Source organism: Tasmannia lanceolata, unplaced genomic scaffold (assembly GCF_043159265.1).
Source record: "Tasmannia lanceolata isolate RefF3 unplaced genomic scaffold, GAP_Taslan_0.1 ptg000037l, whole genome shotgun sequence".
NCBI lineage: Eukaryota > Viridiplantae > Streptophyta > Magnoliopsida > Canellales > Winteraceae > Tasmannia > Tasmannia lanceolata.
The window spans coordinates 8,151,452-8,167,217 of NW_027518714.1; the positions used below are offsets into that span (position 1 = coordinate 8,151,452).

At 38.5% G+C, this 15,766-nt stretch overlaps 1 pseudogene across 1 annotated transcript; it reads right to left on the reverse strand.

Annotated features, from left to right (window-relative positions):
* Positions 1-2,541: 2,541 nt before the first annotated feature.
* LOC143860134 (alkaline ceramidase TOD1-like) lies at positions 2,542-4,825 on the reverse strand (annotated as a pseudogene). Its single transcript, XR_013239608.1, has 4 exons — positions 4,590-4,825; positions 4,291-4,494; positions 3,577-4,136; positions 2,542-2,927 (listed from the first exon to the last, which is right to left on the reverse strand). The product of XR_013239608.1 is annotated as an alkaline ceramidase TOD1-like (transcript).
* Between the last annotated feature and the right edge of the window lie 10,941 nt (positions 4,826-15,766).

Below are 15,766 nucleotides of genomic sequence, written 5' to 3' on the forward strand. Positions count from 1 at the left end.
TTCTCCTTGAACGTCTGCAATTTTTGTTCCAATTCATGTTCTCGTGACAAGTCCATGGCCACAAGAGTGATAGTGGGTCCTTGCCAGAGAAGCTTTAACAAGCTAATGTTTACAGAATATCATGAGTGTTTGATTCTACCAACGGATGTGCATCTGGGCTAAAGAGTTGAGGAAATGTTGTAAGAAGCTATGTTTAGTAATGCTGTACCAGTTAAGGTATTTGTTGGAATGTGTTACTGGCATCCTCTCACTGAAGAAGCCGAGCATGGATTTCCCTTCAATTTTGTGTGATGTGATTAACTTATTCTTGTTGTATTCTTCTCCACCACATCCTCTTCTGTATCCAAGCATTTCCACTTTTTCCATAGTAGATTAGATAATATTTCTTACCCCTCAAAAAAATAGATTAATATTTCTTTCAGTTCGTATCATACAGTAATCTATGCATTGTTCTCTGCTTTTAGTTCTATACCACTGTAAGGTCTCCTCCTCTCCAATGAAGCCCATTTAGTTTTAGGTGTAAATTTATTTACCCAGCTCTCCATTAGCAAACATATCTCTCATATTTTCAACATCTTCCCATCTGTTTTTAGAAGCATATAAATTCATCATCAACAACTAATGCCATAATTATGTGTTAGGCAGTAAACACATACTTCTATTTTATAATGCTTGTGCATTCTTCAAATAAAGCTAAAACAACACGATAATGTGGGAAAACCCGACCCGGCCCGACCGAACCCGAGAAACCATCATGGGTAGGGCCGGGTTTATGAATCGTGGGTTTTCCAAAAAAAAAACCCGACCCGAGATAGTTTCTCGGGTAGGGTAGGGTTCTTCGAAACCCGACCTGCCCGACCCGAGTTGCAACCCTACTAGAAACGTTACAAAATTTCGACCGAAAAGTTGAAATTTCGTTTTCCCCGAATTTTCGTCCAAAATTGAAGGAATTTCAACCCAAAAATCTCGATTTTGTTAAGTATTTAATATTTTCCCGAAATATTATTTTAAATGATTTCGTCGGATTTCACCAGAACTATCGGTTTGGTTGAGGACCGAAACACATTCCGAAACCGAAATTTGAAACCATGCTCCCTAGAGACAACATGCCACCTGATAGGCCCCCTCATCGCTCATATTGCAAAGATAAAATATTACAAAAGGATGATTAAATGTGAAAACTCAAGTTTAAAATATGATGCAGGGGTTTTCCATGGGAACTGGTTGTTTTGGGAGGAGAGATAGTGAGGATGAAGAAGACGGTTAGCTTTAAGAGATAAAGGGAGAGTGGAGAGAGTTCTTGCAGAAATTTAAGGAGTAGGGCATTTCATGTCCCTAAAATCTCTCAATCCCCAAATATCTCATAACATATCACACCCATCTATCACACTCATCTAACTTTCCTAAGTAATATTAATAGTAAAATAAAAAACAAAATTAGATTTATTAAATTTAAATTACAAAAAATCTAACATTAGTTTCCCACTGTAGATAGGAAACAATGCAACTTTCCCAACACAGTCCTTCACAGGAAAGGGAAAGGGCCGAAAGGCTTATGTCTGCACGAGCTCAGTTGAAGCCTGGAGGTGAAACAAACCATAAATCATTGTCTTTTGTGATGGGGTATGCAAAACAACCCCAATCGTCATGCAACACGTGGCACCAGGGTAGACCCCTAATAGCCCCCATCTCCTAAAGGGTATTCTTGTCATTGCGCCAAAACAAGAGGGAATCATCTGTTTGCCTCACCCAACCATGGGTTGACACCTGTCCTAAAAAGACATGCAAACTTACACTGAAAGTCCCGCTATAAATAGCCCTCATAAAGACAAGGTAAGGGACATGAATCCCAAAAAATCACTATTCATCGCTTTGGCAGTTTAGTTTCTCTGACTTGAGTGTCGAAGTGCCCGTCCGGAGTAAGGACTCCGGGTTGGCCTTCTGACCTCGTGTGCTGTCGTGCAGGTCATCGCCTCTTTATCAACTCAGCTATCAGGATTCGCCAGATCAGCTCTTACGTCACTGCCTTATCTGATACCGATTCAAGGCGTAACATTTTGTATGTCTGACTCTTTTATTCATTTTCTAAGTATTTTCTACAAATTTCAAGAGTGCTGCCTTTCGAACATGGGATTGGATTGGTCCATTTTAGTTAAACCAAAAAAGGAGAAGAAATCAAATACTGAAAGGTTCAATCCAATCCTGAAAGGTTCAATCCAAAATGTTAGAATATCCAACCCAACGGAATAGTAGCTCGGGTTCAGTTAAACAATCCACGCCCATGGCAGCTTTTGTTTCTGGGCTTGTTTTTTCCAAGGTAGGTGGGAATTGGTTAGACTTGATTCTCTAACTCTATGTTTATTTTATTTAGGGAAATGATATTGGCACAACCATGTTTTAATAATCGGAGAAACTCAGCTTATCTTTTCTTTTTTAATGGCTTGTTAGAGCTTCTTGGGATCTGTAATAACCTTTGAAGGCTATTTAAATAATAAAAGACCAGATGATTTAGTGAAATTATAAAAATATGGTTGTGGTGATATCAATTCCCTTTATTTATTGGGTTAGGTTTCTCACATTTCAGTCATGAGATTCACCCCACATCTTCAAAAGGTAACCCTCACATCTGCTTCCATTAACTGTTTCTGGGCTTGCTCTTTTTGTCTTCAAGAGTCCTTTTGTAGAGTTAGAAAAGGAGGAGCTTTGCCAACTACTTTTGAGATTGTGTCTGTACTCCACAGCTATGTGTTCGAATACTTGTACCTCAAACATGTTTATTTTGATCTTCGGGGTCATGAGATCTCTTACATATGCAAAAGCCAACTGATCTCTTGGATTAAAAGCCTCCAGTTCATTGAATAGAAGGAAAGAGAAGAGACTGCTACCAGTTCCATGTCTTCTTATTATCAGACCAGTATCTGGAACATCTGCATCACAATCAAATCAGTTGATAAACTTAGTAATCTATTACCAAACCCCAAAAATAAATAAATAAATTCAGTGTGTATGCAGTTTACCACTATTTGTGGTGATGATGGGACCCACATTCTACATGAGTTATAGACATACTACAGTTTGCTCTAAACCTTTCTTTGGTTTCCACAGTATGCTCTAAACCTCTCTGGCAAGTGGTAAACAATTCATTAAAGTTCATTTTCACTTTGTGTTTTATTTGTGAAGGTGAGGTGACCTAAATTTAAAAGAAAGAACTTGTTTTCCATAGACACATCTCACAAAATAATAAGAAGAGAAGCATTGAATCCAAATAAAACCCAAATTTGAAACAAATTAGAAATCTATTTTTGTTTGAAAAACAAAAATTCTAGGATAAATTAAACCCATAATTAAAAAAAATTCTAGGATAAATTAATGGGAACTGATATCATCACTATGTTGATTAAAAAATGGCACTCCACTCCTTACTTTCTACTTTTCTAATCAGCTTTTAAAGGCTCCTACAATTTCCAAGATGCTCTAAACAACCAATCAGAATAGTGGTTAATAAAGTACGGAGTGCCATTATCCAATCAGGGGAGTGGGGTTATCATTTCCCTATGAACATATGTTTCTACACACCTGTAGTATATGGGAGTTTCTTTGATGTCCATGGCTGCAAGCCATTCTCACAGTAAGTCTCCATTTGCGTCTTTAACGACTCGACGTCGTCCCATTTCTTCCATCTCGCAGTGGCAATTGCCTCTTCCATAGTGTGAATATTGTAAGGGTGTTTAGAAACAGCCATATCGGCATTTGTCAAAATAATAATGGAATGAATCAACAGTAATGGGTCTACTGTTAGCTGTAGCTTTGCATCCAACCAAATACTGAATTTTGAGTTTGGTAAGAGCCTGTGAATCAAGTGTTTGGGTATTACCCCATTCATGGCAGAGTTATTATAAGGTAATTGACCTGAAACTCTTACTATTTTCCATGCCCCAATCATATATTCTTTCTCTTTGTTTAAAAGAATGTTGTGAGAATTAAGGCCGCCAAGAGTCGAATCATCTATGAACATGAAGAACAAACAACATCTATTGTTTTGGCTCCTAAGCCTTTTGGCTGCCTGATTTTGTCGTGATCGCCGAAAATAGCTGACACTACCACCACTTCCCTGCAGTCCTCCATGGCTAATCTATCTGGGTAATAACAGAAAGATTAAAAAAACAGATCCATAAAAAAAAATATTTATTATATTTGAAGATAGCTCAGATTAGAAAAAAAGAGAAGCAAAAAGAGAAATGAAAACGATAAAAAATCCCATAAAGGGATCTATGCTCAAATGAAACTAACCAAAATTTGTGATTGGAAATTCTTCCATAAATCCACAAGGAACCTCCACTTGATCATCACTATGATTAAAATACGATTTCCTCTTATTAGCACTAAAATTCCCTGCAAAGCTCTCTCTCTTCTCTGATAGATATCTCAAATTAGGTGAAGAATGTGAAGAATTCCTGCAGAAATCTCGGATCTCCTCCAAAACCGGCCCATAATCTAAACAAGAGAACAAAAACCCATCAACAAAAAAACCAAATTCAGATTTATATGATGATTGAAACATGAGAATTGAGATGTTTTGAAGGAATTACCTGAGAAATATATGAGGGGAAGGGCATGATGAATGGACGGTTGAGATTGCATATTTGTCTTCTCCATAGGTGGTGGGGTAAGAGAAGAGGGTATGTGGGATTGGATCCAACGGTAGAGATGCAAAGATGCATCTTATAAGAGAGATTGAAGCATAGAGAGCAAGAAAGAGAGTGGTGAAGAGATAGGGAAGAGAAAAACAGAGGAGTTTGGATTGGAAGAGAAGAGGTGGTGGCATGAGTCTCTCTCAGTTGTATTTTTTTTTACGTTTTTTGGTTCAGAGACTCAGAGTATACTTAAATTAAGGTATTTATAACCAAAGATGCCCCTAGCCAATGGACTCTCGCCTTTTATAACTTTTCTTGTGATTAACGAAAACTTGATTTTTCTTGTGATTTCACACTACTTTTCAATTTTACTTTTCCTATTTTGACCTTCCACGGAGTTCCTATTTGGACTCTCCATGTACACATATGGAAGGACAATGGCATGCCAAATGGCAGTTAGTTTAGATATATTAAGATGGTTTGGATTTTATTCTATTTTAGAGGAATGCTAGATTGAAGGAGCCCTTGCAATAATGAGATGAAAGGACTCCCCCATTGTTTGCATGTCAGTGTGTCACTCTAAAATGTAAAAGTCAACTAGTGGTGATGTGCAACCAATGGGGAGTGAAGTAGCCGGAAGCGCGAAGAACAAGACGGGGGTTGAACGCGTCGACCTCCGTTCGAATAAACCTTCGAATCCACGAAGGGTTGCTCGTCGAATCCAAGAAGAGCGGCTCTTTGAATCCACAAAGAACAAGAGTTTCTTCTAATCAAAGAAAGCAAAAACACTTTATTTCATAAAAATATAATCAGTTGTGCAAACAAAGCCCTCGCACATAGGCTTTATAGAATGTAAGCTTTTACCCTAAATAAGACTTCCTCCCAACAATTAATCTACTCAAACGGATGAGATAACAACTAGACTTGTACCCTATGCAAATTGGACTCCACTATCAACACTAAATTTGTAATCAACATTATGACTCCTATAAGATACCTCTTCAGTAAGATACCTCTTCAGTTTAAATTTTTTTTCCTATCTTACCAAAGAGACGTGTTGGGTTAGTAGGGTTTTTAACCCTTATCCTCACAATTAAAGGAGACGTGGGCTTCATGGGAGATTTGGTCACATCAGGGAGCCCTATCATCTCATTTTTGCATGGGCTCCCTTCATTCTAGCATTCCTAAAAATGACTTCTGATATTTCAATATCCCTAAAAATCAGGGTTAAAATAATTCCTTCCACTTTACCCTTCTCTCCCATCTATTATCCACTCCTCACTTTTCCTTCCTCTTCTCCTCTCCTCTCTATAGAGAGAGGATAATCTGCGTTCTTTAATACATCTCAGCAGCATATCGGTGCTTTTTTAAGTATTGAGTATTTTTTTAAATAACCAACTGTTCTTTGAGAATATGCAAATGACTAGGTTGATGTTGAAAAACAACTTGTCATCAAGATACCCAAACAGAAATACCCAAACAGAAGGATCTCATTATGAAAAATTACAAAATTCCCTATCTCATATAAAATGACAAAAGTGTCCATATCTCATAAGAAATGACTAAACAACCCTAATCTCATAAATGACAAATGAGATTTTATATAGTGTGCGAGGGGCGGAGCTACATGTAGTATAAGGGGGGCAGCTTGAGTTGGGCCAAACTCCTTAGTAGGCCCAGCTCAATTGGGCCCAGCCCCCTTTAAATTTCGAAGCCTGCCCCCCTTATGTACAAATCCTGGCTCCGCCACTATGTGCGGCCATATAGTTCAATATTTTTAAAAAAGTATTGTACAGCCCACTTGATAGGATGATCCAACGTATTCATTTGTTGGGCTACACCGTAAACAATTTGCGCCTCAAAAATCATTTCCAATGGATGATCTTACCGTCTGATCCATAGAGAGATTGCACATTACGGTTTGGATCATACTATGAAGCCTATGAAGTGGGCCATACAACACTTTTTTGGAAAATATGGGACTATACAGCTACACGTCAATTAAAATCTCATGACGAACAATGCTCATATCTCATCATGAAAAATGACCAAAGTGACAATATCTTATGAAAAATAGTCAAAATACCCCCATCTCATTAAAAATGATAAAATATCCATATTTCATGAGAAATTAGCAAAGTCTCCAATCTCATTGAAAATGACTAAAATAGTAAAATATCCATAACGCATGAAAAATGACAAAATCCTTGCATCTCTTATTATATGACAGAGATATCAATATCTCATGGGAAATGGCAAACTGCCCATTATTGAAACATTGGAGTGGGAATACCAGTTTCTTTCTTTAGGAGCAAATATTCAACTTTTGGCGTGTGTGAATGGGGTAGGCAACCAATGTGGGGCTATTGGGTCCTCACTCCTGACAAGATTTTAAAATCGGGGCCCATACCATAGGACAACTTGAGTCCAATTTTTAGCAAAGAAGTGATATATTCACCCCCTTTTCTTCCCTAGGCCAGCCCCCTCTAGTGTATTTATGACCAAGGTTTTAAATTTCGGTTTCGGATATAATTTCAGTCCTCACCGAAACCGAAATTTTGGCCGAAATCCCAAAATTTCAGCCAAAAATCGGTAGAAGCGCTCGAAATGTTGGTCTTTTGCGCTGAATTTCAACTGAAATTCTGTAAAGAAATATAAAATTAATATTTTATCAAATTTTTTGCTGAAATTGCCGAAATTTCCGAATTTTGGCAGTTTCTGTTTCAGAATGTTTCAGTTTCGGTGCTGACCGAAATCTGAAATTTCGGTCCGAAATTTAAAACCATGTTTATGACTACCCTTTCACACTACAATTGGATGGCCTAAGTAAAGAAAAGGGACAAATATATCATTTCCTTTTTTGGTTTTTAAATGTAAAACCTTGTCAGGCTCGGTTTTTACCCAAATCGAATTGTGCAATGTGATTTTGCTAGCCACAAGTTATCACAAACTATAAAAAAGTACCAAGCAGCTTTGTAAAAATCAAGTGGACTAGGTTTTGCATCTAAACACTCAAAATTGCGCCCAACCCGTCCTATAAATGTTCGCCCCATATTAAAGTTTGGTCAGGGCCCATTGACACCCCCAAGTTAAATATCTGCCTCTTGTGAAGAGAAATCAGTTGTTGAGTTCATTTTGGGGATTAATAATAGGGAAATGATATCCGCGCCAAGTGTTTTGATAAATATGCGCTCCACTTGTTTGCCGTCTAGAATTTAAAGGGTTTTAAGCGCTTTTGAGAACCGTAATATCCTCCGAGTCTCCGACATCCCTTTAAATACTACACGACAAACAAGTGGAGTGCATGTTTATAAAAAACACTTGGCACATATATCATTTCCCTTAATAATATTTAAAAGTTAATTTGAAAGGTGTAAAGTGAATAGTGTAGGGCCATTATTAAATTAAGAATTAAGTTTAAAAAATAGTATTAGTTGCCCTCGTACCTTGATCTCCTTTCCAGTGCATCAAGATGCTCAATATCCCATTGCATCCATACACGTGGATATATACTGAATAGGATAATCTTGACAATTTCAGACGTGGGTCCCATAGTAGATTGGCCATGTTACACACGAATGCTTTACCTGCAGTCCTGTATGAAAAATCACATTCCTCGCTTGCTTTGGAGTTTGGACAAGAGGATTACCCACTTAATCAGTTTTATACGTTACTTGCATAACTAAAAAAGCCAAACTCCCTTTTATTTGTAGTGTCCACATCGGGAATGCCACACAAAACACCACCCTTTGGAGCGAGCTATGGAAACTGCATTTCGTCTAGGCTACCACCAACACCAACACCACCACCACCCTTGTCTCAAATCACCCTTTCTTTTAAATTCCTACGTCCAAAAAACCACCCCTACCAGAGTTCATCTCAGCAATCGATCACCCCCTTTTCTTTCATTTTCCTATGCCAACACATATGCGTCGAGACTGACCCACATGCTTGGGTGTTCAATTACACCATTTGCCTGGCTCTCAATACATGAGAAGAACAAAGGGGGTAATGTTGGTTGTGACAAAGCCGGAGCGTCGGCTGTGGCTATGATCGCTAAGGTCATGTGTTCAAGTCGGAGAATGTTAACAATCGCTATGTCAAAGCCCGGCTGGAGAGATATACCGTGGTCGGATTCTGACGAACCTTCTCCTAATGAACTACCACGCTGGTTTCATTTCAGTGTTAGTGAAGTGTGCAAACGCTTATCCAATGCCAAGAATTATGTCAATCTGACTCAGGCTACTCACCAACATTCACATACTCTCCTTCGATATGTGTATACTCTCTCTCTCTCTCTAAAAGGAAAATTGGTATTGACACTCACAAGAGTATTTTGCAATTGTCACTAGAAGACATAGGTTTTGGCAATATATTGGATGAGAGAGCAGCAACGTAAGCTCACTTTTCAACAGATATTGTCTTATTCATTTAATTCATTTAAAGGTGGCTACTCTCTCATGCAACAGCTGGTCCGTGAAATGTCTTCTGTGATCCCTAGCAAATTCTAGTAAATCCGTGAAATGTCTTCTGTGATCCCTAGCAAATTCTAGTAAATCGTATCTGTAGATAATTAGGGACGAAAAAATTTCGTCTCAAAAAAAGGCATTGCTAAAGGTTTTCGCAACAGAAATTCAAGGAAACAACGATGAATTTATCTCTCTCACCAATTGTCAACACTGGCCTATTTATTTGCTAGGCCTTCTAATAAATGGGTCACGCACCAAATCTAATTACATCGGGCTATTCCAAGCATCCAATGCAAGATTATTGTTGGGAAAGTTGCCTTATTTCCCACCCACAGTGGGTTACTTAGGTGGGACGGCAAAGGCAATTTGAAAAGTGTCTTTTTTCAATCCTATCCAAGTATAAAATAAACATGGGCTTGTTTTCCCCATTGGGAACAACTCTAATTGGGCATTTTGGCTAGGGGATTGATATCCTTGGAACAGTTGCCAATTGGGGTCTCTGGGTCACGGACGAGAGGACGTTGAAATTCCACCTTCTATTGAAATTTAACTTTCCCCAATTTCTCCTCCATTGCCGCTTTCCTGCCCGGATCTAAATGGCTAACAATCCGTAACCGTTGGATCTGAGTGATGATTGTCCAAATACATATGGACGGTTGATAGCTTAAAATTATGGTTTTTAATTACAGGACGAGGCGACACAGCTTTCAATTAGGGGAAAAATAGGGGCCGCATCGCAGAAGATAAAAGAATCAGAAAAGAGTAATGCGGATAATCCACAAGCTCGGCTCTATTTATACACTATAAGTGATGAAATAAGCACCCTCGGGGTAATTTATTTTTCTTCTACTTCTTCTTCTATGGGTGTGGTGGATCCTTATAACTATGTTATGCATTGAGCAGGATGCGTTGGAGAGAACAAAGAGAGAAAATCCAGGGGCCCTGGACTGGTGGGAGTTTGTAATATACACGTTTATATCAGCACAAATAAGCATGTACAAGGTATTTCTCAAACTTTCTTCTCCTCCTAGCATACGAGTGCACAATAGAAGATGTGGGTCTTGATTAGGCATGTGGGCCCCCAACGGAGAGCTCCCAATACGGGTGGGCCATGGCATAAAAATCTCACCCGATCATAGTCTGATCTACGGTGTGGAGTATGAACAACTAGAAATTGCATGTAAGTCAGATGACTAAGCAGGATATAAAATCAGCTAATTACATTTTGAGATAATGAGATGATTTCATTTCACCAAAACCAATAGAAGAGATATCCGGGCACATTTGTTTTCATACTAGCACTACTTTTGGAAGGAAATCCTTGCTCATCTCGATCTTATGAGTCCGAATGTTCTTCATCAATTCAGAGAACGCAATTCAGTGGCCGATGCTTTGGCGAACAATTGAACAAAGCTCGAGGAGCTGGTCGTTGTGACGCTTTGGGCCTTCCCAATATTCGGTCCGTAAAGCTTTAAGGTGGAGTGTGGGTAGGATCCATAGTTGTCAGAAACTCCTTGGGTGGGTGGGAAACCCGTTTCCCCTAAAACGCATTTCTCGCGGGTGGGAAACTCATTTCCCCTAAAACGAGGGAAATACGTTTCGGAAACGTTTCCAAAATATGATACAGAATTGGAGAAATGTTTCTGAAACACATGAGAAACATATGGAAAACTTATGTAAACAATATGTAAAGGCGTGATAAACGTATGCAAGACTCGTATAAAACACATATGAAACGTGTAGGAAACATGTGTGGAACTTACGAAATTCATTTTGGAAAAAACACATCATTTCCTGAGACGTTTCTCGTACGATTTTCTATTGTTTCTCGTTTCTCGTTTCCCCTATATTTTTTTTCATGCGTTTCCCGTTTCCGTTCACGTTTCGTTTCCCGAATTCGTTTCCCGAATTCGTTTCCCACCCTGTTAACTGGTAGGATCTCCTCTCCTAAGATCAATGTAATTAGGGTCTGTCCCCTTTCCTATGTAGAGGCTTGGTTAATGTCCTCCCCTGTTGTTTCTTATTCAATATATTAAGAAGGTCCGCCCTGGGGCCGTTACCAATTCCGGGTTAGGGAAAAAAATAAAAATACTAGCACTTCTTTGTTGAACACTTCAAAGGTTATAGTGGTAGAAACAATGCTTCCTTTCTTTTATAATGACACTCACATGGATCCTAATTAGAGCATGCTTTGTGGTGGAACCAGGATGCATTGGGCCTAGCAATGGGTGGAAATCTGGACAACGCAATGGCAGGTTTAGACCAAGCAATGGAAGAATTCAGATACTGGATTGGGGGCTCTGAGACTAACCGCGGAGTGAATCGAATTATAGACGAATTACAAATTCGCACGTACATGGTATCTAACAAACCTCTCTCTAATGTAAAATCCCTTCTTTTTATTCTAACTCTTCTGATTCTTCTTCTTTGCTTGCAGAAAGTGGCGTTGAAGCTGATGATGAGTGGAAAAATAGATGACGCAGTAGCAGTATTGCAAAAAAGGATACCAAGTTAATATGAAAAACGCAGAGATGAATCAAGGGCTTGGCATGTTATTAGTGGAAATGCTTATTTACAATGTATATTCCACAACCTTCTTATTCTAAAATTTGTGGACAGGGGCTTCGAAGTTCATGCTCACCTATCAAAAGTAAAAGAGTTTCTTAAATCCCAGGGTACATTTGGTTGCATTACTTTGTTAAGAAAAAACGTGGAAAGTGGATTTTGATGGATTTTTTGACAGTCAAACAGCTTGGTTATTGAAAAAATTTGGATGGAAAAACTTTTTAATTGACCAAGTGGTCTGACAGTGAAAAAAAACATCAAGAAAATCCACTTTCCATATTCTGTCCTAACAGAGTAATGTAACCAAAACCATTCCAAAAAAATGTGATGTAACATTGTAACCAAAGAAAGAGAATTTTGGCTATAAATCCCTAGTTTGCAAAGTATTTTCCAATTGGTTGGGCGGATTGGATTTTTCGTCGTAGCCAAATCTTTAGCTGGACGGATTCGATTTTCGGTCATAGCCAAATCTAATAGGACCCAACAAGTGAATGGCTTGGATCATGGAACGAGAGGCCCCCACTTGTACCCAGGAAATAAATGCACACAGTCTTTTCTTTTAATTTTCATGCTTGAGTTAATTTTCAGGGAGCATAAGAAGAAGCTATGAATCACGAGTGCCTGAAGCAGCTTCCACAAGTGGGAGGTGGAAGGCCTGATGACAATGGGATTGATCCTCGGCTTTCCTTATATCAGGTGAATCTCGGTTTCATTTTCCCAGGGCAACACATTGTGATATGACCTTAATCCAATAGAATGGTATTTATTGTATCACCTTTATATCCGGATATATCTATGATATACTGTTGGGGCTCTAATAATTAATATGGATAGTAACTGCATTTTACATAAGGTATTAGAGAATATTAATTATTAGATAGGTGTTGTTCATGACCTGACCTGACCTGCTCCTTACCTCTTACCATGTGGCACTTTCTTTATCTAACTCTTTGTCTTTGTCCCTTCCACATTTATGGTGCACTAGGTTTTAGACATATGTCTTGGCAAGAAGAAAACTTGGCAACCCCCTATTGCCAACTGCCGGGCAAGAGGTCGGGCCTCCCAACCTGCATTAGCCATTGGTGCTAGTACTAGGGTTCAAAGGCTGTTATGACTATCACAGCGGATTCCACTGAAGCTGAAAAACATTTTATATGCAGTGACACGGAGTATGCACTTTGAAAAGTGTTAATATTCACGTGTATGTAGTTTGAACAACATTTTGGTACACTCTTATATCTATATACAGAGGCTGTGAAAAACATTTTGGCTGTGAAAAACGATGCGGGTTCCTGAGCTGAGCAATAAGATATAAGAGATAATAAATTTATGGGGGATCTGCTAGCGACCATTAGAACATATTGCCAATTTAAAATAAATTTTACTTTAGTACTATTTTTATTTTAAAAAAAAACTGAATGGGGCCCTGTCAAAACTCAGTAACAAAACTTTATGATTTTCAATGCCGTTATGATTAAATGTAGTTGGGTGATGTGGCTCGGTGGGTTGCCCTTGCAGCTGGGTTTTTGCAAGGGCGCCCCTCAGTTTAGCATTCCTCTTGTATTATTATTTAATTAATTTTCATTTTAACTACCAATACATTACCGACCAATAAGCCAATTTACATCTATATAGCTTGTTATATCTTATTAATTCTTTTTATTAAATAAGTATAGCTTTTCCATTTTCTTTTTGTAGCTTAGAGATAGACAAAGCATAGTGTAATTGTACCTATTTAATATTTTCTTTAACAGGCTGCTTCATGTACACTATCAGCTTTGGAGGCTGAGAAAAGGTGGTTGGAGGCTGAGAAAAGGTGGGAATCATTCAAAACAACAAAGCCGATTATGGATCCTCTAACGCCTGAGGAGGCTAAAATTTGGAAGGATTTCGATCAGCTTAAGAATGTGATGAAGGACTTGAAACAAGCAATAGATGCTAGGAAAAAGAAGTAAATAACACATTTGTACTTGGGCTTCACCATTTAACCTCTCTTTGTTGAAATTCTTTCTTCCATTATATTATATTTTGTGAGTGTGCAATAAGAAATATGATACAGAAAAAGCATTTTTTTTCTCCATCTAATTGGTCTATTAAACATAGAACATTTCACTGATTTTCTTCTTCTTCCGGCCATCGGTTACTGCAGATCAAATGCTATTGTTAGGTAGATAACCAATACGTCAAAAGCCCCATGACTGATGGAATGTGTTTGGGCTAGGCCCTTAAACCACCTTGGAACATTGCATTCATCCAAGCTTCCCAGCCAATATCATATCATCGCCTGCCCAACTCTAACAACTCACTTTAGTTGTTCTCCATGTAACCTAGATCACCCCTTTCATCGATGGCCCACTCAATGATGGCTTTCACTCTAATTCCCTAGGTAGCCCTTTCCAGGTTGACCCTTTCGCTCAGTGGCGCACTCCGTGACTGCTTTCACTAGAGATGCTCCAAGTAGTCCTTATCATAGGCCACTCCTTCCGTGACTTAAATCCACTCAAACAGAGGATGCAGTGCCTTCTATAAGGTTATTATGCTAGGGAATGCCTAAATGGACGCTGGACGATGGACAATGCTTAATTAGCGTGGTTACATTTGGAAGGGAGCTAATTCAACCATGATTTGTCTTAGGACCAAAGTATAGCGAGAGGGAACAATGGATCCAAATGATAATAAGAACCTTAATGGACAGGACTTGGGCACAACAGCTGGTTCCGAGAGTGTCCATTGGAAGGTTCGTGATAATTTCCGATAGTGACAAGACTTACAGCCTGTTTGTTTGAGATTGTTGCAGCCGATTGTGGCAGCCGATTGTGATTATTGGACTCAAAATTATGTTAATTTTGAGTCCAATAATCATAATCGGCTGCCTCAATCAGCTGCCACAATACGAAACGAACAGGGCCTTAGCCACAAAATCTGATGGAGCACCGTAGATTCAAATGGAGGGGCCAATCTACAAAAACACCCTTTGTATTTTTTGCATTTATGTCTATTTATGAGGGATAAGGTACTAAACTCACAGGAGCCCTTGTAGAAACCGGCTACAAGGGATCCTCCCTCGGATCCACGTTATTTGCTTCTAGCTCGGATCCACGTTATTTGCTTCTAGTTATTACTGCCCTTGTGGCCGGTTTTTGCAATGGCTCCTGTGAATCTGGGATCCCTCTTATTGTAATATTTGAATAACTGTGTACTAGTTAGGTAGGACCTCCAATGGACAGTTTAATTTGAGTTAATTAGGGAAGGAAAGTGGAGTGCCAATAATCCAAATAGCCTTATAATCACATCATGTCAATGGTATTAGGGGTGATTTCATTTTTAATTAGTTCCTCTAATCTATATGTTGATCTACCTACTATTAATGATGGCCCGGATCAGTTCTTACCATGGTTTTAAATTTCGGTTTCGGTTTAAATTTTGGCCTTGGCTGACACCGAAATTTCGGCTGAAATCCGGTACACCAGAAAAAGTAAAATTTTAATATTGGGAAATGATATATGTGCCAAGTGTTTTGATAAAAAAATGTTGCTCCACTTGTTTGTCGTCCAGCATTTTAAGGGTTTTAAGTGCTTTTTGAGAACAGTAATATCCTCTGACATCCCTTTAAATACTACACGACAAACAAGTGGAGCGCATGTTTATAAAAAACACTTGGTGCAGATATCATTTTCCTTTAATGTTTACTAAATTTTGGTTGAAAGTTCCGAAAAATAATATTTTGTTTAAAAAATTGAATTTCTTGAAATTTCGGATTTCAAAAAATTTTGGGTTCAGTCCCAACCGTTTGGATTTTGGCCGAAATTTAAACCCATGGTTCTTACGTGCCACTAAGTAATCTTTAGTTGTTGGAAATTGTCAATCAAAATCAATGTTATGGGTTTGTGAAAAGTCATGAGTGGAAAATGTAATAGTCATTGTATGTTTTCTAAAGTTTTAAATGTCTAGGCTAGAATGTCAATGAGTCAATAGAGATTTCCTATGATATTGCTTACGATACCTAAAGGACTCATGGGGACTTCAACAAGGTGTTTAATGTATATAGCTATTTTAGGAGTGCCAGGGGTCTATTAGTATGAAGAGATTAGTGTAGAG